Source organism: Lepisosteus oculatus, unplaced genomic scaffold, assembly GCF_040954835.1.
Source record: "Lepisosteus oculatus isolate fLepOcu1 unplaced genomic scaffold, fLepOcu1.hap2 HAP2_SCAFFOLD_57, whole genome shotgun sequence".
Lineage (NCBI taxonomy): Eukaryota > Metazoa > Chordata > Actinopteri > Semionotiformes > Lepisosteidae > Lepisosteus > Lepisosteus oculatus.
This window is the reverse complement of record NW_027168117.1, coordinates 105,841-132,234: the sequence shown is the minus strand read 5'-3', so window position 1 is coordinate 132,234 and position 26,394 is coordinate 105,841. Positions and strand designations below refer to the sequence as shown.

The 26,394-nt window shown below is 36.8% G+C and overlaps 1 long non-coding RNA gene across 1 annotated transcript; it reads right to left on the bottom strand.

Moving 5' to 3' along the window:
• Positions 1-4,844: 4,844 nt before the first annotated feature.
• On the bottom strand, positions 4,845-5,823 carry LOC138231345 (uncharacterized). Its single transcript, XR_011186611.1, has 3 exons — positions 5,770-5,823; positions 5,262-5,358; positions 4,845-5,051 (listed from the first exon to the last, which is right to left on the bottom strand). It is a non-coding gene; the product is annotated as an uncharacterized lncRNA (long non-coding RNA).
• Positions 5,824-26,394: the final 20,571 nt, after the last annotated feature.

Here is a 26,394-nt window from a genome sequence, read left to right as displayed (position 1 = left end):
CTTAATGTCTAAAAGAAAAGGTTAAAATTCATTGAAGCAAAATGCAACAACCCAAAATGTTGGGGAGGTCGTTTCCACAGTTATTTCATATGACAGTGCTTGGAGTGAAACTACATGACCATGGTGAAGAAGAAAAAACACTTTACCTTGTTCCTCCTGACTGATGTCCTTATGCGTGTTTTGCACAGTTGAGCGTTTTGTGTCTTGTCGTCTGTGTAGGCAACAGCCCTCTTCCCTGGGATAGAACTAGATGATATTTAGACACGTTCATTTGACTTCTCCATTGCTCACATTGATGTGGATGTGATTATAATGCTCTGTTTTGTGGGCTTCTCAAGAAAACAATAAATCCCTTACTACTTGTTCGAAATGCAGTAGCACAGATCCTAACAAATACAAGAAAGAGAATATCATTCCTGTTTTGAAAAAACTTCACTGGTCACCTGTATTATCTAGGATAAATTTGAAAGTTCTTTTACTTGTTTTTAAAGCTTTAAGCGACCTAGCACGTCTGTACCTTACTGAATGTCTGTCTTCATATGTTCCTATACGTGACCTGAGATCTGCACATACTGGCCTACTGCAAATACCACATGTGAAATGCAGAAAGAGTGGAGAGGCTGCTTTTTGTTTTTATGCTTCTAAATTATGAAACTCATTCCACTTTTTATTAGGCAGTCAAGCTCGGTACATTGTTTTAAAAAACATTTGAAAATGTTGCTTTTAGTTAAAGTGGTTCTTTGTTCTTTCTATTTCTGTTTCTTTTTTTAGTTCTCTTTAATTGTTCTTATTTTATTACGAATTTCCTAATTTGTATTTATTTAATTGACATGTATGTTGCTTTACTGTATTGCTGTATTTTCCTTTACAACTGAAAGTATATCTCTCAATTTTAATATTTTATTTTTACGCTTGCTTTTTAAAGCACCAAAGCACTATTTGTATGAAAGGTGCTCTATAGATAAAGTTTATTATTATTCTTTTTAATATTATTATTATACTTTGTTACATTTTTGGTTAGGACAAAGATTCTAGTAGAGGTGGCCTCTTTTACCCCGTTCCAAAAAATTGGAAAACTACCTTCAGGATACACTGAAAATGACCATCTACTGTCTCCTCTAACTGTGTATTGTCATCATGCATATCTTGTGTATTATTTATTGTAGTTGGTTTTGTCATTCTGTAAAGAAGCCACCTTTCAAGGCACTATATAAAATAATGTTTGTTATTATTATTTACATTTTTCATCGTAAAATCTGGCGAAGAGTCTTAAGAGAATATCAAAGAACACGTTGCTCTTACCTTTCCATTCCAAGAAATACCCTCAGCTCGGATTGCAGAGATTGACCTCTCTGTCTCAAATTCTGAGAAACATAGACTCGATTGAAAAATGACCATTTCCTAAGATTCACATAACATCACCAGTCAACATTTGCCACTTGACATCAATAGAAACCATAGAGTACATGACATTTCCAATCAGTTTTCTTTCAAGGTACAATACCAATCGCCTTGCCAGAAGAGTTATACTGCGGTAGATAAATATTACAAATGTCAGATGCACGCAGAGTTGTTTGGATTACTATGAAAAGATTGGCAAATATATTTATGTTCATTATATTTCTTGGAGTGACAGAGCTAAAGAGAAAAAAAGACTTACCTTTATCTCTGCAGACAGGATCGCAAGGGATTCCCTTATACTGGGTTCCTATGTAACAAATAATACATTATTCAAAAAACATGATATTTCTCTGTCCATTGGCAGCATGATTGTTTATCATTACAGTTTTAGTTAGCTTTAATTTTGGAAACCCCAAGTAAACATAGTTTGTGCCTTTCTCTGAACTTTTTGGCATTTCAATTCAGTTGTTTGTAAGCTTATTTTACAGTTGCTAGGTTGATGAAGTTCCTGAACTGTGCAGTATTTCTTTTGGGTTTGGTGCGAATCATATTCTAGCGGTTGGGGGAAAAAAGCACAGGTGCCATCCCACCATTAAACACTGAAACTTACCTTAGCCGATTCTTCAACTAAACCAGACATGTTAACTAAGTGTTACAGTATGTTTCAAAGTGTGTATTTTAGCAAACACAACTGAAGTTCTGTTGTCTCCTTGGAGACACCTGGAACTGGTGTGATGCTGGTTCTATGACATCATTCGTTCTAAATGTAAATGCAGGTATTGGCAAAACATAGTAAATTGATGTAAGGTTATGGATCCCTTTATGATTTTCACTCAGTTTGAAAGAGTTCCTGTCGTGTGGTTAAAGTTTGTGTTACGGAGGGTTAACTGGGGTTCTGGCTACTAGTTAGGCTTGGTCATTCAGTCATCTGGTTCATGAAATAGGAAGCTAAGAGATCTGTGTTTTAGTTTTACTGTTTGTTTTTGTTCCATAGAATAAGAAATGTTTCATTAATATTAGTAATAGAGTAGCTGTTTCTCTAAACAGTGTGTGTCAGTTTGCACTGCAGGTGTGCCAGGTAGAGACCATTTAAGAACCCAAAAATATGCTGTCATTTACTGCCGTGGCTAATTTCTGTTAACCTTGTCTCTCACTCACTTTGATGAGCAAAATGTTCATACATAAAGCATACATTTCTGATTGGTCAGAAGAAGCTTCTTAACATATAAGGTATAAAGAAAGTCAGAAAGTTAGGCACTTAGGTCAGCCTTAGGCAGTTAACCAAGACCATAATCCGATAAGAAGCTATTCCCTTTCATGTTGCTAAATCACATGTAGGATACATGAGTTACACCTCCACTTAAGAGACCTTAAAGAGACCTTGGCCAGCCAGGAGTGTAGAAAACCGTAAAACAGTTCTTGAGGACCTAATTGTTAACTCTTAACAGGCAAAGGTTCCTTCAGTCCTATGAGAAATATTTTAGAATTGAACTAAAGTGTGTTTCCGATACAGGAGCATATGTCTGTCAGGGCCTGTTGGAGAGGCCCTGCATGAGAACCCCTGGCTGCAGTTCCACATCCCCCTGAAAGTAAATAGAGCCATAAGCACGGAGCTAAGGACACTGCTCCAGGACATGCTGGCTGTCGATCCTGACCAGCGACCAGAAGCCATCCGGCAGAAGAAGCAAGTCAGGCAAGCCATGGCACGAGAGAAAACATCTTTGTAGTGACTGATAGCAAGATGTCCGTGACCAAGGGCAATTCGTCTGAGTAAAGTCTGATTTCATTTTTATGTCCCAAAAGGCCACTGCCTTTGTGCTGTAGATTTCTGATTTAGACGGGCATTTCTATGGACAACTTTGACTTTTCTGTGGGTCCAATGCAAATAAGTTTTTTAACTTATTCTTTGTTACAGTTTTCGAAAGTTTAAAGACATTCACTGAGTTGACGATAAAGGAAAAGTTTAATCTTTCACCTCTTGGAAGGTAGGCCGGTCAGAGGTACAATATATGTCTTCATGTCTTCATCCTCCATGTTTATAACTACAGGTTTCACAGTGTTGAGCTAAGACACAAAAACACCTACAAATGGCAGTTCCAAATGTACGAAATGTATAAACCTGGGCTGAAAAAGTGTGTACAGTATATACTCTGTGTAGGTCTGATAAAAGTATTCGAGTCAAAGTGTCATATGGATACAAATTCTCATGATTTTGTATTGTGTGTTTTTTCTCTGTTCTGCTTTATTGAACAAAATCAGATGCTCTTCCTGAAACTTACCTTAGCTGATTCTTCAGCTAAACCAGACAGACTTCTGAAATTCTCAAATATTATCAAATCTTGTTGGTGCAGAGGTGGTGGAGCCCATTACCAACAGACTCACAGCTGAAATTGCTGTGAAAAGGGCTTCTACCAAATATTAACATGTGGGTGAAAATGTATACAATTGTAATATTTCCTTTTTTCCCATTGAAAGTATAACATATGTGATGTGAGAAAGAGGTCCTCATTTAATTGCATGAAACTCTGGCACTGGCACAACAAACTGATCAAAGTTCAAGGGGGTATACGCTTTCTGTAGACACTTTATTTCCTCTTTTTCCATACTCTAAGAAATGATTTGGGAAACCTGTGGGACACTGGAGGTCATTATACATGAGCCTCTTTCTGCACCTTTTAAGCCATTGAAACCTAGTTGCCTTGTTACAAGGTCTAATATTACAGTAGGTGTGGTTTCCGTCTCCTAATTTCTGAGAATGATCAAATTGGGGAATAAATTGTAGGGAATACCACTCTTGCACTTCTAAGAAAAGACTATCTCAAATGAAACTCGCTATAGAAAGACATCTTGTTGAAAAATTCTTTATTTTTTGTAATTTCTAAAGAAAAAACATTCATCAAGTCCTTCACAAATGTTTTGTTTGTGACTTTCTCTGTTGTTCCCTTTCACACTCAACTGAACTATGTGTTATGTCTTGTTAACGTAATCAAACATTTCACTTAGGTGTGTGGGTTAACACAAACCCATATTGTATGAAACATTCAGTTTTTCATTCCCGTTTTTTCTAACAATTGCATCCATGCTAGGACTACAGTAAACAACACTTTTTACGAAAGTAAATGAAATTGTTCATTAAACAAGACACATTGTTTTAAATGTATACAATACGACGACACTAAAAACAACACTGAAACTTTTCATTGAAATACTGGACGAGATTGTGCATATTCAATGGATTTCTCCTGGTGCTTTTTTTCATCAGTCTTTTCATATTCTTGTTCTTTACTCAGGTGTCTCCTGTTCCTTTGGTGATGTCTGCTGTACACACATGGTATCATACACTTGAGCAAAGTGTGATACCACCGTTTGTTCTTCTCCTAAAATAAAGATGAACATTGACAAAAGTCAGAAGCACTCTTTTCTTTGACAGACGAACAAAACAATGCAAGAATAACCATACTCTCTGTTCCTTACTCATTTCTACCTACCTGTTTGACCACTTTGTCTGCTTCAGTCAGGACAGGGTGCTGGGGCTGACTCTGAGCAATCTGAGAAGAGCTCTCTGTGATCTTCTCCCCTACAGTGGCTACATTGTACTCTGTTTGAAATTCATGTATCGCCTCCAGTAAGTTCCTCGGTCCTTTTTGGGACTTGAAAGGGTAGAATCATTTTGTGACTACATTTCCTTGTCATGCACTGATATGTTCTGGTTTGTGTTCGATTACTGCAGGCGTTCAAGTACTTTCTTTTTGTCTAGATTGGCAGTGTTTGAGATGGTAGGAACTTGTCATATTCTCAACTCTGAATGCTCTGTAAGCATACTATTTTAGCAATTCTTAGAAATCTGAAAGCAGTGTTACCTGTATCATTTTTTGTCTTGGTAGTAGTATTGCAGCTCCAACATCAGCGCTTAAATAATGGTTTGTGATGTTACTTGTCCTTGGAGTTAGTATACTCCTGAGAAGTCAAGAGAAATCTTACGTAAGCATTAATTATGTTTCACTTTTGAAAGCAAAGTACGTGTCAAGTACTTTGAAGGCATTTGTTGATACTTTTAAGCACTTTCGTTGATTATTATTATCCTTCAATTAGTTATTACAAGTCCAACATTCTCTACATGATCTCACTCCATATTCAGTATGTGGGAATAGAATTGTTTTAAGGAAATGCCACTGAATAGATAGTAGCTGCACTCTACAAAGATGAATTTGCTAATTAATCAGTCAGGGACACAGCTTATACTTCAGTAGTCTTATATCATGTAATGATGATTATTGTACTTTATAACTAGCAAAATCCCCATATCCTGTTCATTGCCCCTTTTTCAGTCATGTGGATTGACGTATGCCTGAAGTGGTTAATTCTCACCTTGACATCTCATAGAACAACTGAATCTCTACCAAGGGTGAATGTGTCCTTCCTCTTAATGTCTAAAAGAAAAGGTTAAAATTCATTGAAGCAAAATGCAACAACCCAAAATGTTGGGGAGGTCGTTTCCACAGTTATTTCATATGACAGTGCTTGGAGTGAAACTACATGACCATGGTGAAGAAGAAAAAACACTTTACCTTGTTCCTCCTGACTGATGTCCTTATGCGTGTTTTGCACAGTTGAGCGTTTTGTGTCTTGTCGTCTGTGTAGGCAACAGCCCTCTTCCCTGGGATAGAACTAGATGATATTTAGACACGTTCATTTGACTTCTCCATTGCTCACATTGATGTGGATGTGATTATAATGCTCTGTTTTGTGGGCTTCTCAAGAAAACAATAAATCCCTTACTACTTGTTCGAAATGCAGTAGCACAGATCCTAACAAATACAAGAAAGAGAATATCATTCCTGTTTTGAAAAAACTTCACTGGTCACCTGTATTATCTAGGATAAATTTGAAAGTTCTTTTACTTGTTTTTAAAGCTTTAAGCGACCTAGCACGTCTGTACCTTACTGAATGTCTGTCTTCATATGTTCCTATACGTGACCTGAGATCTGCACATACTGGCCTACTGCAAATACCACATGTGAAATGCAGAAAGAGTGGAGAGGCTGCTTTTTGTTTTTATGCTTCTAAATTATGAAACTCATTCCACTTTTTATTAGGCAGTCAAGCTCGGTACATTGTTTTAAAAAACATTTGAAAATGTTGCTTTTAGTTAAAGTGGTTCTTTGTTCTTTCTATTTCTGTTTCTTTTTTTAGTTCTCTTTAATTGTTCTTATTTTATTACGAATTTCCTAATTTGTATTTATTTAATTGACATGTATGTTGCTTTACTGTATTGCTGTATTTTCCTTTACAACTGAAAGTATATCTCTCAATTTTAATATTTTATTTTTACGCTTGCTTTTTAAAGCACCAAAGCACTATTTGTATGAAAGGTGCTCTATAGATAAAGTTTATTATTATTCTTTTTAATATTATTATTATACTTTGTTACATTTTTGGTTAGGACAAAGATTCTAGTAGAGGTGGCCTCTTTTACCCCGTTCCAAAAAATTGGAAAACTACCTTCAGGATACACTGAAAATGACCATCTACTGTCTCCTCTAACTGTGTATTGTCATCATGCATATCTTGTGTATTATTTATTGTAGTTGGTTTTGTCATTCTGTAAAGAAGCCACCTTTCAAGGCACTATATAAAATAATGTTTGTTATTATTATTTACATTTTTCATCGTAAAATCTGGCGAAGAGTCTTAAGAGAATATCAAAGAACACGTTGCTCTTACCTTTCCATTCCAAGAAATACCCTCAGCTCGGATTGCAGAGATTGACCTCTCTGTCTCAAATTCTGAGAAACATAGACTCGATTGAAAAATGACCATTTCCTAAGATTCACATAACATCACCAGTCAACATTTGCCACTTGACATCAATAGAAACCATAGAGTACATGACATTTCCAATCAGTTTTCTTTCAAGGTACAATACCAATCGCCTTGCCAGAAGAGTTATACTGCGGTAGATAAATATTACAAATGTCAGATGCACGCAGAGTTGTTTGGATTACTATGAAAAGATTGGCAAATATATTTATGTTCATTATATTTCTTGGAGTGACAGAGCTAAAGAGAAAAAAAGACTTACCTTTATCTCTGCAGACAGGATCGCAAGGGATTCCCTTATACTGGGTTCCTATGTAACAAATAATACATTATTCAAAAAACATGATATTTCTCTGTCCATTGGCAGCATGATTGTTTATCATTACAGTTTTAGTTAGCTTTAATTTTGGAAACCCCAAGTAAACATAGTTTGTGCCTTTCTCTGAACTTTTTGGCATTTCAATTCAGTTGTTTGTAAGCTTATTTTACAGTTGCTAGGTTGATGAAGTTCCTGAACTGTGCAGTATTTCTTTTGGGTTTGGTGCGAATCATATTCTAGCGGTTGGGGGAAAAAAGCACAGGTGCCATCCCACCATTAAACACTGAAACTTACCTTAGCCGATTCTTCAACTAAACCAGACATGTTAACTAAGTGTTACAGTATGTTTCAAAGTGTGTATTTTAGCAAACACAACTGAAGTTCTGTTGTCTCCTTGGAGACACCTGGAACTGGTGTGATGCTGGTTCTATGACATCATTCGTTCTAAATGTAAATGCAGGTATTGGCAAAACATAGTAAATTGATGTAAGGTTATGGATCCCTTTATGATTTTCACTCAGTTTGAAAGAGTTCCTGTCGTGTGGTTAAAGTTTGTGTTACGGAGGGTTAACTGGGGTTCTGGCTACTAGTTAGGCTTGGTCATTCAGTCATCTGGTTCATGAAATAGGAAGCTAAGAGATCTGTGTTTTAGTTTTACTGTTTGTTTTTGTTCCATAGAATAAGAAATGTTTCATTAATATTAGTAATAGAGTAGCTGTTTCTCTAAACAGTGTGTGTCAGTTTGCACTGCAGGTGTGCCAGGTAGAGACCATTTAAGAACCCAAAAATATGCTGTCATTTACTGCCGTGGCTAATTTCTGTTAACCTTGTCTCTCACTCACTTTGATGAGCAAAATGTTCATACATAAAGCATACATTTCTGATTGGTCAGAAGAAGCTTCTTAACATATAAGGTATAAAGAAAGTCAGAAAGTTAGGCACTTAGGTCAGCCTTAGGCAGTTAACCAAGACCATAATCCGATAAGAAGCTATTCCCTTTCATGTTGCTAAATCACATGTAGGATACATGAGTTACACCTCCACTTAAGAGACCTTAAAGAGACCTTGGCCAGCCAGGAGTGTAGAAAACCGTAAAACAGTTCTTGAGGACCTAATTGTTAACTCTTAACAGGCAAAGGTTCCTTCAGTCCTATGAGAAATATTTTAGAATTGAACTAAAGTGTGTTTCCGATACAGGAGCATATGTCTGTCAGGGCCTGTTGGAGAGGCCCTGCATGAGAACCCCTGGCTGCAGTTCCACATCCCCCTGAAAGTAAATAGAGCCATAAGCACGGAGCTAAGGACACTGCTCCAGGACATGCTGGCTGTCGATCCTGACCAGCGACCAGAAGCCATCCGGCAGAAGAAGCAAGTCAGGCAAGCCATGGCACGAGAGAAAACATCTTTGTAGTGACTGATAGCAAGATGTCCGTGACCAAGGGCAATTCGTCTGAGCTAAGTCTGATTTCATTTTTATGTCCCAAAAGGCCACTGCCTTTGTGCTGTAGATTTCTGATTTAGACGGGCATTTCTATGGACAACTTTGACTTTTCTGTGGGTCCAATGCAAATAAGTTTTTTAACTTATTCTTTGTTACAGTTTTCGAAAGTTTAAAGACATTCACTGAGTTGACGATAAAGGAAAAGTTTAATCTTTCACCTCTTGGAAGGTAGGCCGGTCAGAGGTACAATATATGTCTTCATGTCTTCATCCTCCATGTTTATAACTACAGGTTTCACAGTGTTGAGCTAAGACACAAAAACACCTACAAATGGCAGTTCCAAATGTACGAAATGTATAAACCTGGGCTGAAAAAGTGTGTACAGTATATACTCTGTGTAGGTCTGATAAAAGTATTCGAGTCAAAGTGTCATATGGATACAAATTCTCATGATTTTGTATTGTGTGTTTTTTCTCTGTTCTGCTTTATTGAACAAAATCAGATGCTCTTCCTGAAACTTACCTTAGCTGATTCTTCAGCTAAACCAGACAGACTTCTGAAATTCTCAAATATTATCAAATCTTGTTGGTGCAGAGGTGGTGGAGCCCATTACCAACAGACTCACAGCTGAAATTGCTGTGAAAAGGGCTTCTACCAAATATTAACATGTGGGTGAAAATGTATACAATTGTAATATTTCCTTTTTTCCCATTGAAAGTATAACATATGTGATGTGAGAAAGAGGTCCTCATTTAATTGCATGAAACTCTGGCACTGGCACAACAAACTGATCAAAGTTCAAGGGGGTATACGCTTTCTGTAGACACTTTATTTCCTCTTTTTCCATACTCTAAGAAATGATTTGGGAAACCTGTGGGACACTGGAGGTCATTATACATGAGCCTCTTTCTGCACCTTTTAAGCCATTGAAACCTAGTTGCCTTGTTACAAGGTCTAATATTACAGTAGGTGTGGTTTCCGTCTCCTAATTTCTGAGAATGATCAAATTGGGGAATAAATTGTAGGGAATACCACTCTTGCACTTCTAAGAAAAGACTATCTCAAATGAAACTCGCTATAGAAAGACATCTTGTTGAAAAATTCTTTATTTTTTGTAATTTCTAAAGAAAAAACATTCATCAAGTCCTTCACAAATGTTTTGTTTGTGACTTTCTCTGTTGTTCCCTTTCACACTCAACTGAACTATGTGTTATGTCTTGTTAACGTAATCAAACATTTCACTTAGGTGTGTGGGTTAACACAAACCCATATTGTATGAAACATTCAGTTTTTCATTCCCGTTTTTTCTAACAATTGCATCCATGCTAGGACTACAGTAAACAACACTTTTTACGAAAGTAAATGAAATTGTTCATTAAACAAGACAAATTGTTTTAAATGTATGCAATACGACGACACTAAAAACAACACTGAAACTTTTTATTGAAATACTGTACGAGATTGTGCATATTCAATGGATTTCTCCTGGTGCTTTTTTTCATCAGTCTTTTCATATTCTTGTTCTCTACTCAGGTGTCTCCTGTTCCTTTGGTGATGTCTGCTGTACACACATGGCATCATACACTTGAGCAAAGTGTGATACCACCGTTTGTTCTTCTCCTAAAATAAAGATGAACATTGACAAAAGTCAGAAGCACTCTTTTCTTTGACAGACGAACAAACAATGCAAGAATAACCATACTCTCTGGTCCTTACTCATTTCTACCTACCTGTTTGACCACTTTGTCTGCTTCAGTCAGGACAGGGTGCTGGGGCTGACTCTGAGCAATCTGAGAAGAGCTCTCTGTGATCTTCTCCCCTACAGTGGCTACATTGTACTCTGTTTGAAATCCAGGTATCGCCTCCGGTAAGTTCCTCGGTTCTTTTTGGGACTTGAAAGGGTAGAATCATTTTGTGACTACATTTCATTGTCATGCACTGATATGTTCTGGTTTGTGTTCGATTACTGCAGGGGTTCAAGTACTTTCTTTTTGTTCTAGATTGGCAGTGTTTGAGATGGTAGGAACTTGTCATATTCTCAACTTATTTTCTCTATGAGACTCTGAATGCTCTGTAAACATACTATTTTAGCAATTCTTAGAAATCTGAAAGCAGTGTTACCTGTATCATTTTTTGTCTTGGTAGTAGTATTGCAGCTCCAACATCAGCACTTAAATAATGGTTTGTGATGTTACTTGTCCTCGGAGTTAGTATACTCCTGAGAAGTCAAGAGAAATCTTACGTAAGCATTAATTATGTTTCACTTTTGAAAGCAAAGTACGTGTCAAGTACTTTGAAGGCATTTGTTGATACTTTTAAGCACTTTCGTTGATTATTATTATCCTTCAATTAGTTATTACAAGTCCAACATTCTTACATGATCTCACTCCATATTCAGAATGTGGGAATACAGTTGTTTTAAGGAAATGCCACTGAATAGATAGTAGCTGCACTCTACAAAGATGAATTTGCTAATTAATCAGTCAGGGACACAGCTTATACTTCAGTAGTCTTAGATCATGTAATGATGATTATTGTACTTTATAACTAGCAAAATCCCCATATCCTGTTCATTGCCCCTTTTTCAGTCATGTGGATTGACTTATGCCTGAAGTGGTTAATTCTCACCTTGACATCTCATAGAACAACTGAATCTCTACCAAGGGTGAATGTGTCCTTCCTCTTAATGTCTAAAAGAAAAGGTTAAAATTCATTGAAGCAAAATGCAACAACCCAAAATGTTGGGGAAGTCGTTTCCACAGTTATTTCATATGACAGTGCTTGGAGTGAAACTACATGACCATGGTGAAGAAGTAAAAACACTTTACCTTGTTCCTCCTGACTGATGTCCTTATGCGTGGTTTGCACAGTTGAGCGTTTTGTGTCTTGTCGTCTGTGTAGGCAACAGCCCTCTTCCCTGGGATAGAACTAGATGATATTTAGACACGTTAATTTGACTTCTCCATTGCTCACATTGATGTGGATATGATTATAATGCTCGGTTTTGTGGGCTTCCCAAGAAAACAATAAATCCCTTACTACTTGTTCGAAATGCAGTAGCACAGATCCTAACAAATACAAGAAAGAGAATATCATTCCTGTTTTGAAAAAACTTCACCGGTCACCTGTATTATCTAGGATAAATTTGAAAGTTCTTTTACTTGTTTTTAAAGCTTTAAGCGACCTAGCACGTCTGTACCTTACTGAATGTCTGTCTTCATATGTTCCTATACGTGACCTGAGATCTGCACATACTGGCCTACTGCAAATACCACATGTGAAATGCAGAAAGAGTGGAGAGGCTGCTTTTTGTTTTTATGCTTCTAAATTATGAAACTCACTTCCACTTTTTATTAGGCAGTCAAGCTCGGTACATTGTTTTAAAAAACATTTGAAAATGTTGCTTTTAGTTAAAGTGGTTCTTTGTTCTTTCTATTTCTGTTTCTTTTTTTAGTTCTCTTTAATTGTTCTTATTTTATTACGACTTTCCTAATTTGTATTTATTTAATTGACATGTATGTTGCTTTACTGTATTGCTGTATTTTCCTTTACAACTGAAAGTATATCTCTCAATTTTAATATTTTATTTTTACGCTTGCTTTTTAAAGCACCAAAGCACTATTTGTATGAAAGGTGCTCTATAAATAAAGTTTATTATTATTCTTTTTAATATTATTATTATACTTTGTTACATTTTTGGTTAGGACAAAGATTCTAGTAGAGGTGGCCTCTTTTACCCTGTTCCAAAAAATTGGAAAACTACCTTCAGAATACACTGACAATGACCATCTACTGTCTCCTCTAACTGTGTATTGTCATCATGCATATCTTGTGTATTATTTATTGTAGTTGGTTCTGTCATTCTGTAAAGAAGCCACCTTTCAAGGCACTATATCAAATAATGTTTGTTATTAATATTTACATTTTTCATCGTAAAATCTGGCGAAGAGTCTTAAGAGAATATCAAAGAACACGTTGCTCTTACCTTTCCATTCCAAGAAATGCCCTCAGCTCGGATTGCAGAGATTGACCTCTCTGTCTCAAATTCTGAGAAACATGGACTCGATTGAAAAATGACCATTTCCTAAGATTCACATAACATCACCAGTCAACATTTGCTACTTGACATCAATAGAAACCATAGAGTACATGACATTTCCAATCAGTTTTCTTTCAAGGTACAATAGCAATCGCCTTGCCAGAAGAGTTATACTGCGGTAGATAAATATTAGAAATGTCAGATACACGCAGAGTTGTTTGGATTACTATGAAAAGATTGTCAAATATATTTATGTTCATTATATTTCTTGGAGTGACAGAGCTAAAGAGAAAAAAAGACTTACCTTTATCTCTGCAGACAGGATCGCAAGGGATTCCCTTATACTGGGTTCCTATATAACAAATAATACATTATTCAAAAAACATGATATTTCTCTGTCCATTGGCAGCATGATTGTTTATCATTACAGTTTTAGTTAGCTTTAATTTTGGAAACCCCAAGTAAACATAGTTTGTGCCTTTCTCTGAACTTTTTGGCATTTCAATTCAGTTGTTTGTAAGCTTATTTTACAGTTGCTAGGTTGATGAAGTTCCTGAACTGTGCAGTATTTCTTTTGGGTTTGGTGCGAATCATATTCTAGCGGTTGGGGGAAAAAAGCACAGGTGCCATCCCACCATTAAACCCTGAAACTTACCTTAGCCGATTCTTCAACTAAACCAGACATGTTAACTAAGTGTTACAGTATGTTTCAAAGTGTGTATTTTAGCAAACACAACTGAAGTTCTGTTGTCTCCTTGGAGACACCTGGAACTGGTGTGATGCTGGTTCTATGACATCATTCGTTCTAAATGTAAATGCAGGTATTGGCACAACATAGTAAATTGATGTAAAGTTATGGATCCATTTATGATTTTCACTCAGTTTGAAAGAGTTCCTGTCGTGTGGTTAAACTTTGTGTTACGGAGGGTTAACTGGGGTTCTGGCTATTAGTTAGGCTTGGTCATTCAGTCATCTGGTTCATGAAATAGGAAGCTAAGAGATCTGTGTTTTAGTTTTACTGTTTGTTTTTGTTCCATAGAATAAGAAATGTTTCATTAATATTAGTAATAGAGTAGCTGTTTCTCTAAACAGTGTGTGTCAGTTTGCACTGCAGGTGTGCCAGGTAGAGACCATTTAAGAACGAAAAAATATGCTGTCATTTACTGCCGTGGCTAATTTCTGTTAACCTTGTCTCTCACTCACTTTGATGAGCAAAATGTTCATACATAAAGCATACATTTCTGATTGGTCAGAAGAAGCTTCTTAACATATAAGGTATAAAGAAAGTCAGAAAGTTAGGCACTTAGGTCAGCCTTAGGCAGTTAACCAAGACCATAATCCGATAAGAAGCTATTCCCTTTCATGTTGCTAAATCACATGTAGGATACATGAGTTACACCTCCACTTAAGAGACCTTAAAGAGACCTTGGCCAGCCAGGAGTGTGGAAAACCGTAAAACAGTTCTTGAGGACCTAATTGTTAACTCTTAACAGGCAAAGGTTCCTTCAGTCCTATGAGAAATATTTTAGAATTGAACTAAAGTGTGTTTCCGATACAGGAGCATATGTCTGTCAGGGCCTGTTGGAGAGGCCCTGCGTGAGAACCCCTGGCTGCAGTTCCACATCCCCCTGAAAGTAAATAGAGCCATAAGCATGGAGCTAAGGACACTGCTCCAGGACATGCTGGCTGTCGATCCTGACCAGCGACCAGAAGCCATCCAGCTGAAGAAGCAAGTCAGGCAAGCCATGGCACGAGAGAAAACATCTTTGTAGTGACTGATAGCAAGATGTCCGTGACCAAGGGCAATTCTTCTGAGCTAAGTCTGATTTCATTTTTATGTCCCGAAAGGCCACTGCCTTTGTGCTGTAGATTTCTGATTTAGACGGGCATTAAAAGGGCTTCTGCTGTGAAAAGGGCTTCTACCAAATATTAACATGTGGGTGAAAATGTATACAATTGTAATATTTCCTTTTTTCCCATTGAAAGTATAACATATGTGGTGTGAGAAAGAGGTCCTCATTTAATTGCATGAAACTCTGGCACTGGCGCAACAAACTGATCAAAGTTCAAGGGGGTATACGCTTTCTGTAGACACTTTATTTCCTCTTTTTCCATACTCTAAGAAATGATTTGGGAAACCTGTGGGACACTGGAGGTCATTATACATGAGCCTCTTTCTGCACCTTTTAAGCCATTGAAACCTAGTTGCCTTGTTACAAGGTCTAATATTACAGTAGGTGTGGTTTCCGTCTCCTAATTTCTGAGAATGATCAAACTGGGGAATAAATTGTAGGGAATACCACTCTTGCACTTCTAAGAGAAGACTATCTCAAATGAAACTCGCTATAGAAAGACATCTTGTTGAAAAATTCTTTATTTTTTGTAATTTCTAAAGAAAAAACATTCATCAAGTCCTTCACAAATGTTTTGTTTGTGACTTTCTCTGTTGTTCCCTTTCACACTCAACTGAACTATGTGTTATGTCTTGTAAACGTAATCAAACATTTCACTTAGGTGTGTGGGTTAACACAAACCCATATTGTATGAAACATTCAGTTTTTCATTCCCGTTTTTTCTAACAATTGCATCCATGCTAGGACTACAGTAAACAACACTTTTTACGAAAGTAAATGAAGTTGTTCATTAAACAAGACAAATTGTTTTAAATGTATGCAATACGACGACACTAAAAACAACACTGAAACTTTTTATTGAAATACTGTACGAGATTGTGCATATTCAATGGATTTCTCCCGGTGCTTTTTTTCATCAGTCTTTTCATATTCTTGTTCTCTACTCAGGTGTCTCCTGTTCCTTTGGTGATGTCTGCTGTACACACATGGCATCATACACTTGAGCAAAGTGTGATACCACCGTTTGTTCTTCTCCTAAAATAAAGATGAACATTGACAAAAGTCAGAAGCACTCTTTTCTTTGACAGATGAACAAACAATGCAAGAATAACCATACTCTCTGTTCCTTACTCATTTCTACCTACCTGTTTGACCACTTTGTCTGCTTCAGTCAGGACAGGGTGCTGGGGCTGACTCTGAGCAATCTGAGAAGAGCTCTCTGTGATCTTCTCCCCTACAGTGGCTACATTGTACTCTGTTTGAAATCCAGGTATCGCCTCCGGTAAGTTCCTCGGTCCTTTTTGGGACTTGAAAGGGTAGAATCATTTTGTGACTACATTTCATTGTCATGCACTGATATGTTCTGGTTTGTGTTCGATTACTGCAGGCGTTCAAGTACTTTCTTTTTGTTCTAGATTGGCAGTGTTTGAGATGGTAGGAACTTGTCATATTCTCAACTTATTTTCTCTATGAGACTCTGAATGCTCTGTAAACATACTATTTTAGCAATTCTTAGAAATCTGAAAGCAGTGTTACCTGTATCATTTTTTGTCTTGGTAGTAGTATTGCAGCTCCAACATCAGCACTTAAATAATAGTTTGTGATGTTACTTGTCCTTGGAGTTAGTATACTCCTGAGAAGTCAAGAGAAATCTTACGTAAGCATTAATTATGTTTCACTTTTGAAAGCAAAGTACGTGTCAAGTACTTTTGAAGGCATTTGTTGATACTTTTAAGCACTTTCGTTGATTATTATTATCCTTCAATTAGTTATTACAAGTCCAACATTCTTACATGATCTCACTCCATATTCAGAATGTGGGAATACAGTTGTTTTAAGGAAATGCCACTGAATAGATAGTAGCTGCACTCTACAAAGATGAATTTGCTAATTAATCAGTCAGGGACACAGCTTATACTTCAGTAGTCTTAGATCATGTAATGATGATTATTGTACTTTATAACTAGCAAAATCCCCATATCCTGTTCATTGCCCCTTTTTCAGTTATGTGGATTGACTTATGCCTGAAGTGGTTAATTCTCACCTTGACATCTCATAGAACAACTGAATCTCTACCAAGGGTGAATGTGTCCTTCCTCTTAATGTCTAAAAGAAAAGGTTAAAATTCATTGAAGCAAAATGCAACAACCCAAAATGTTGGGGAAGTCGTTTCCACAGTTATTTCATATGACAGTGCTTGGAGTGAAACTACATGACCATGGTGAAGAAGTAAAAACACTTTACCTTGTTCCTCCTGACTGATGTCCTTATGCGTGTTTTGCACAGTTGAGCGTTTTGTGTCTTGTCGTCTGTGTAGGCAACAGCCCTCTTCCCTGGGATAGAACTAGATGATATTTAGACACGTTAATTTGACTTCTCCATTGCTCACATTGATGTGGATATGATTATAATGCTCGGTTTTGTGGGCTTCCCAAGAAAACAATAAATCCCTTACTACTTGTTCGAAATGCAGTAGCACAGATCCTAACAAATACAAGAAAGAGAATATCATTCCTGTTTTGAAAAAACTTCACCGGTCACCTGTATTATCTAGGATAAATTTGAAAGTTCTTTTACTTGTTTTTAAAGCTTTAAGCGACCTAGCACGTCTGTACCTTACTGAATGTCTGTCTTCATATGTTCCTTTACGTGACCTGAGATCTGCACATACTGGCCTACTGCAAATACCACATGTGAAATGCAGAAAGAGTGGAGAGGCTGCTTTTTGTTTTTATGCTTCTAAATTATGAAACTCACTTCCACTTTTTATTAGGCAGTCAAGCTCGGTACATTGTTTTAAAAAACATTTGAAAATGTTGCTTTTAGTTAAAGTGGTTCTTTGTTCTTTCTATTTCTGTTTCTTTTTTTAGTTCTCTTTAATTGTTCTTATTTTATTACGACTTTCCTAATTTGTATTTATTTAATTGACATGTATGTTGCTTTACTGTATTGCTGTATTTTCCTTTACAACTGAAAGTATATCTCTCAATTTTAATATTTTATTTTTACGCTTGCTTTTTAAAGCACCAAAGCACTATTTGTATGAAAGGTGCTCTATAAATAAAGTTTATTATTATTCTTTTTAATATTATTATTATACTTTGTTACATTTTTGGTTAGGACAAAGATTCTAGTAGAGGTGGCCTCTTTTACCCTGTTCCAAAAAATTGGAAAACTACCTTCAGAATACACTGACAATGACCATCTACTGTCTCCTCTAACTGTGTATTGTCATCATGCATATCTTGTGTATTATTTATTGTAGTTGGTTCTGTCATTCTGTAAAGAAGCCACCTTTCAAGGCACTATATCAAATAATGTTTGTTATTATTATTTACATTTTTCATCGTAAAATCTGGCGAAGAGTCTTAAGAGAATATCAAAGAACACGTTGCTCTTACCTTTCCATTCCAAGAAATGCCCTCAGCTCGGATTGCAGAGATTGACCTCTCTGTCTCAAATTCTGAGAAACATAGACTCCATTGAAAAATGACCATTTCCTAAGATTCACATAACATCACCAGTCAACATTTGCTACTTGACATCAATAGAAACCATAGAGTACATGACATTTCCAATCAGTTTTCTTTCAAGGTACAATAGCAATCGCCTTGCCAGAAGAGTTATACTGCGGTAGATAAATATTAGAAATGTCAGATACACGCAGAGTTGTTTGGATTACTATGAAAAGATTGTCAAATATATTTATGTTCATTATATTTCTTGGAGTGACAGAGCTAAAGAGAAAAAAAGACTTACCTTTATCTCTGCAGACAGGATCGCAAGGGATTCCCTTATACTGGGTTCCTATATAACAAATAATACATTATTCAAAAAACATGATATTTCTCTGTCCATTGGCAGCATGATTGTTTATCATTACAGTTTTAGTTAGCTTTAATTTTGGAAACCCCAAGTAAACATAGTTTGTGCCTTTCTCTGAACTTTTTGGCATTTCAATTCAGTTGTTTGTAAGCTTATTTTACAGTTGCTAGGTTGATGAAGTTCCTGAACTGTGCAGTATTTCTTTTGGGTTTGGTGCGAATCATATTCTAGCGGTTGGGGGAAAAAAGCACAGGTGCCATCCCACCATTCAACCCTGAAACTTACCTTAGCCGATTCTTCAACTAAACCAGACATGTTAACTAAGTGTTACAGTATGTTTCAAAGTGTGTATTTTAGCAAACACAACTGAAGTTCTGTTGTCTCCTTGGAGACACCTGGAACTGGTGTGATGCTGGTTCTATGACATCATTCGTTCTAAATGTAAATGCAGGTATTGGCACAACATAGTAAATTGATGTAAAGTTATGGATCCATTTATGATTTTCACTCAGTTTGAAAGAGTTCCTGTCGTGTGGTTAAACTTTGTGTTAGGGAGGGTTAACTGGGGTTCTGGCTATTAGTTAGGCTTGGTCATTCAGTCATCTGGTTCATGAAATAGGAAGCTAAGAGATCTGTGTTTTAGTTTTACTGTTTGTTTTTGTTCCATAGAATAAGAAATGTTTCATTAATATTAGTAATAGAGTAGCTGTTTCTCTAAACAGTGTGTGTCAGTTTGCACTGCAGGTGTGCCAGGTAGAGACCATTTAAGAACGAAAAAATATGCTGTCATTTACTGCCGTGGCTAATTTCTGTTAACCTTGTCTCTCACTCACTTTGATGAGCAAAATGTTCATACATAAAGCATACATTTCTGATTGGTCAGAAGAAGCTTCTTAACATATAAGGTATAAAGAAAGTCAGAAAGTTAGGCACTTAGGTCAGCCTTAGGCAGTTAACCAAGACCATAATCCGATAAGAAGCTATTCCCTTTCATGTTGCTAAATCACATGTAGGATACATGAGTTACACCTCCACTTAAGAGACCTTAAAGAGACCTTGGCCAGCCAGGAGTCTGGAAAACCGTAAAACAGTTCTTGAGGACCTAATTGTTAACTCTTAACAGGCAAAGGTTCCTTCAGTCCTATGAGAAATATTTTAGAATTGAACTAAAGTGTGTTTCCGATACAGGAGCATATGTCTGTCAGGGCCTGTTGGAGAGGCCCTGCGTGAGAACCCCTGGCTGCAGTTCCACATCCCCCTGAAAGTAAATAGAGCCATAAGCATGGAGCTAAGGACACTGCTCCAGGACATGCTGGCTGTCGATCCTGACCAGCGACCAGAAGCCATCCAGCTGAAGAAGCAAGTCAGGCAAGCCATGGCACGAGAGAAAACATCTTTGTAGTGACTGATAGCAAGATGTCCGTGACCAAGGGCAATTCTTCTGAGCTAAGTCTGATTTCATTTTTATGTCCCGAAAGGCCACTGCCTTTGTGCTGTAGATTTCTGATTTAGACGGGCATTAAAAGGGCTTCTGCTGTGAAAAGGGCTTCTACCAAATATTAACATGTGGGTGAAAATGTATACAATTGTAATATTTCCTTTTTTCCCATTGAAAGTATAACATATGTGGTGTGAGAAAGAGGTCCTCATTTAATTGCATGAAACTCTGGCACTGGCGCAACAAACTGATCAAAGTTCAAGGGGGTATACGCTTTCTGTAGACACTTTATTTCCTCTTTTTCCATACTCTAAGAAATGATTTGGGAAACCTGTGGGACACTGGAGGTCATTATACATGAGCCTCTTTCTGCACCTTTTAAGCCATTGAAACCTAGTTGCCTTGTTACAAGGTCTAATATTACAGTAGGTGTGGTTTCCGTCTCCTAATTTCTGAGAATGATCAAACTGGGGAATAAATTGTAGGGAATACCACTCTTGCACTTCTAAGAGAAGACTATCTCAAATGAAACTCGCTATAGAAAGACATCTTGTTGAAAAATTCTTTATTTTTTGTAATTTCTAAAGAAAAAACATTCATCAAGTCCTTCACAAATGTTTTGTTTGTGACTTTCTCTGTTGTTCCCTTTCACACTCAACTGAACTATGTGTTATGTCTTGTAAACGTAATCAAACATTTCACTTAGGTGTGTGGGTTAACACAAACCCATATTGTATGAAACATTCAGTTTTTCATTCCCGTTTTTTCTAACAATTGCATCCATGCTAGGACTACAGTAAACAACACTTTTTACGAAAGTAAATGAAGTTGTTCATTAAACAAGACAAATTGTTTTAAATGTATGCAATACGACGACACTAAAAACAACACTGAAACTTTTTATTGAAATACTGTACGAGATTGTGCATATTCAATGGATTTCTCCTGGTGCTTTTTTTCATCAGTCTTTTCATATTCTTGTTCTCTACTCAGGTGTCTCCTGTTCCTTTGGTGATGTCTGCTGTACACACATGGCATCATACACTTGAGCAAAGTGTGATACCACCGTTTGTTCTTCTCCTAAAATAAAGATGAACATTGACAAAAGTCAGAAGCACTCTTTTCTTTGACAGACGAACAAACAATGCAAGAATAACCATACTCTCTGTTCCTTACTCATTTCTACCTACCTGTTTGACCACTTTGTCTGCTTCAGTCAGGACAGGGTGCTGGGGCTGACTCTGAGCAATCTGAGAAGAGCTCTCTGTGATCTTCTCCCCTACAGTGGCTACATTGTACTCTGTTTGAAATCCAGGTATCGCCTCCGGTAAGTTCCTCGGTCCTTTTTGGGACTTGAAAGGGTAGAATCATTTTGTGACTACATTTCATTGTCATGCACTGATATGTTCTGGTTTGTGTTCGATTACTGCAGGCGTTCAAGTACTTTCTTTTTGTTCTAGATTGGCAGTGTTTGAGATGGTAGGAACTTGTCATATTCTCAACTTATTTTCTCTATGAGACTCTGAATGCTCTGTAAACATACTATTTTAGCAATTCTTAGAAATCTGAAAGCAGTGTTACCTGTATCATTTTTTGTCTTGGTAGTAGTATTGCAGCTCCAACATCAGCACTTAAATAATGGTTTGTGATGTTACTTGTCCTTGGAGTTAGTATACTCCTGAGAAGTCAAGAGAAATCTTACGTAAGCATTAATTATGTTTCACTTTTGAAAGCAAAGTACGTGTCAAGTACTTTGAAGGCATTTGTTGATACTTTTAAGCACTTTCGTTGATTATTATTATCCTTCAATTAGTTATTACAAGTCCAACATTCTTACATGATCTCACTCCATATTCAGAATGTGGGAATACAGTTGTTTTAAGGAAATGCCACTGAATAGATAGTAGCTGCACTCTACAAAGATGAATTTGCTAATTAATCAGTCAGGGACACAGCTTATACTTCAGTAGTCTTAGATCATGTAATGATGATTATTGTACTTTATAACTAGCAAAATCCCCATATCCTGTTCATTGCCCCTTTTTCAGTCATGTGGATTGACTTATGCCTGAAGTGGTTAATTCTCACCTTGACATCTCATAGAACAACTGAATCTCTACCAAGGGTGAATGTGTCCTTCCTCTTAATGTCTAAAAGAAAAGGTTAAAATTCATTGAAGCAAAATGCAACAACCCAAAATGTTGGGGAAGTCGTTTCCACAGTTATTTCATATGACAGTGCTTGGAGTGAAACTACATGACCATGGTGAAGAAGTAAAAACACTTTACCTTGTTCCTCCTGACTGATGTCCTTATGCGTGTTTTGCACAGTTGAGCGTTTTGTGTCTTGTCGTCTGTGTAGGCAACAGCCCTCTTCCCTGGGATAGAACTAGATGATATTTAGACACGTTAATTTGACTTCTCCATTGCTCACATTGATGTGGATATGATTATAATGCTCGGTTTTGTGGGCTTCCCAAGAAAACAATAAATCCCTTACTACTTGTTCGAAATGCAGTAGCACAGATCCTAACAAATACAAGAAAGAGAATATCATTCCTGTTTTGAAAAAACTTCACCGGTCACCTGTATTATCTAGGATAAATTTGAAAGTTCTTTTACTTGTTTTTAAAGCTTTAAGCGACCTAGCACGTCTGTACCTTACTGAATGTCTGTCTTCATATGTTCCTATACGTGACCTGAGATCTGCACATACTGGCCTACTGCAAATACCACATGTGAAATGCAGAAAGAGTGGAGAGGCTGCTTTTTGTTTTTATGCTTCTAAATTATGAAACTCACTTCCACTTTTTATTAGGCAGTCAAGCTCGGTACATTGTTTTAAAAAACATTTGAAAATGTTGCTTTTAGTTAAAGTGGTTCTTTGTTCTTTCTATTTCTGTTTCTTTTTTTAGTTCTCTTTAATTGTTCTTATTTTATTACGACTTTCCTAATTTGTATTTATTTAATTGACATGTATGTTGCTTTACTGTATTGCTGTATTTTCCTTTACAACTGAAAGTATATCTCTCAATTTTAATATTTTATTTTTACGCTTGCTTTTTAAAGCACCAAAGCACTATTTGTATGAAAGGTGCTCTATAAATAAAGTTTATTATTATTCTTTTTAATATTATTATTATACTTTGTTACATTTTTGGTTAGGACAAAGATTCTAGTAGAGGTGGCCTCTTTTACCCTGTTCCAAAAAATTGGAAAACTACCTTCAGAATACACTGACAATGACCATCTACTGTCTCCTCTAACTGTGTATTGTCATCATGCATATCTTGTGTATTATTTATTGTAGTTGGTTCTGTCATTCTGTAAAGAAGCCACCTTTCAAGGCACTATATCAAATAATGTTTGTTATTATTATTTACATTTTTCATCGTAAAATCTGGCGAAGAGTCTTAAGAGAATATCAAAGAACACGTTGCTCTTACCTTTCCATTCCAAGAAATGCCCTCAGCTCGGATTGCAGAGATTGACCTCTCTGTCTCAAATTCTGAGAAACATAGACTCCATTGAAAAATGACCATTTCCTAAGATTCACATAACATCACCAGTCAACATTTGCTACTTGACATCAATAGAAACCATAGAGTACATGACATTTCCAATCAGTTTTCTTTCAAGGTACAATAGCAATCGCCTTGCCAGAAGAGTTATACTGCGGTAGATAAATATTAGAAATGTCAGATACACGCAGAGTTGTTTGGATTACTATGAAAAGATTGTCAAATATATTTATGTTCATTATATTTCTTGGAGTGACAGAGCTAAAGAGAAAAAAAGACTTACCTTTATCTCTGCAGACAGGATCGCAAGGGATTCCCTTATACTGGGTTCCTATATAACAAATAATACATTATTCAAAAAACATGATATTTCTCTGTCCATTGGCAGCATGATTGTTTATCATTACAGTTTTAGCTTTAATTTTGGAAACCCCAAGTAAACATAGTTTGTGCCTTTCTCTGAACTTTTTGGCATTTCAATTCAGTTGTTTGTAAGCTTATTTTACAGTTGCTAGGTTGATGAAGTTCCTGAACTGTGCAGTATTTCTTTTGGGTTTGGTGCGAATCATATTCTAGCGGTTGGGGGAAAAAAGCACAGGTGCCATCCCACCATTCAACCCTGAAACTTACCTTAGCCGATTCTTCAACTAAACCAGACATGTTAACTAAGTGTTACAGTATGTTTCAAAGTGTGTATTTTAGCAAACACAACTGAAGTTCTGTTGTCTCCTTGGAGACACCTGGAACTGGTGTGATGCTGGTTCTATGACATTATTCGTTCTAAATGTAAATGCAGGTATTGGCACAACATAGTAAATTGATGTAAAGTTATGGATCCATTTATGATTTTCACTCAGTTTGAAAGAGTTCCTGTCGTGTGGTTAAACTTTGTGTTACGGAGGGTTAACTGGGGTTCTGGCTATTAGTTAGGCTTGGTCATTCAGTCATCTGGTTCATGAAATAGGAAGCTAAGAGATCTGTGTTTTAGTTTTACTGTTTGTTTTTGTTCCATATAATAAAAAATGTTTCATTAATATTAGTAATAGAGTAGCTGTTTCTCTAAACAGTGTGTGTCAGTTTGCACTGCAGGTGTGCCAGGTAGAGACCATTTAAGAACGATAAAATATGCTGTCATTTACTGCCGTGGCTAATTTCTGTTAACCTTGTCTCTCACTCACTTTGATGAGCAAAATGTTCATACATAAAGCATACATTTCTGATTGGTCAGAAGAAGCTTCTTAACATATAAGGTATAAAGAAAGTCAGAAAGTTAGGCACTTAGGTCAGCCTTAGGCAGTTAACCAAGACCATAATCCGATAAGAAGCTATTCCCTTTCATGTTGCTAAATCACATGTAGGATACATGAGTTACACCTCCACTTAAGAGACCTTAAAGAGACCTTGGCCAGCCAGGAGTGTGGAAAACCGTAAAACAGTTCTTGAGGACCTAATTGTTAACTCTTAACAGGCAAAGGTTCCTTCAGTCCTATGAGAAATATTTTAGAATTGAACTAAAGTGTGTTTCCGATACAGGAGCATATGTCTGTCAGGGCCTGTTGGAGAGGCCCTGCGTGAGAACCCCTGGCTGCAGTTCCACATCCCCCTGAAAGTAAATAGAGCCATAAGCATGGAGCTAAGGACACTGCTCCAGGACATGCTGGCTGTCGATCCTGACCAGCGACCAGAAGCCATCCAGCTGAAGAAGCAAGTCAGGCAAGCCATGGCACGAGAGAAAACATCTTTGTAGTGACTGATAGCAAGATGTCCGTGACCAAGGGCAATTCTTCTGAGCTAAGTCTGATTTCATTTTTATGTCCCGAAAGGCCACTGCCTTTGTGCTGTAGATTTCTGATTTAGACGGGCATTAAAAGGGCTTCTGCTGTGAAAAGGGCTTCTACCAAATATTAACATGTGGGTGAAAATGTATACAATTGTAATATTTCCTTTTTTCCCATTGAAAGTATAACATATGTGGTGTGAGAAAGAGGTCCTCATTTAATTGCATGAAACTCTGGCACTGGCGCAACAAACTGATCAAAGTTCAAGGGGGTATACGCTTTCTGTAGACACTTTATTTCCTCTTTTTCCATACTCTAAGAAATGATTTGGGAAACCTGTGGGACACTGGAGGTCATTATACATGAGCCTCTTTCTGCACCTTTTAAGCCATTGAAACCTAGTTGCCTTGTTACAAGGTCTAATATTACAGTAGGTGTGGTTTCCGTCTCCTAATTTCTGAGAATGATCAAACTGGGGAATAAATTGTAGGGAATACCACTCTTGCACTTCTAAGAGAAGACTATCTCAAATGAAACTCGCTATAGAAAGACATCTTGTTGAAAAATTCTTTATTTTTTGTAATTTCTAAAGAAAAAACATTCATCAAGTCCTTCACAAATGTTTTGTTTGTGACTTTCTCTGTTGTTCCCTTTCACACTCAACTGAACTATGTGTTATGTCTTGTAAACGTAATCAAACATTTCACTTAGGTGTGTGGGTTAACACAAACCCATATTGTATGAAACATTCAGTTTTTCATTCCCGTTTTTTCTAACAATTGCATCCATGCTAGGACTACAGTAAACAACACTTTTTACGAAAGTAAATGAAGTTGTTCATTAAACAAGACAAATTGTTTTAAATGTATGCAATACGACGACACTAAAAACAACACTGAAACTTTTTATTGAAATACTGTACGAGATTGTGCATATTCAATGGATTTCTCCCGGTGCTTT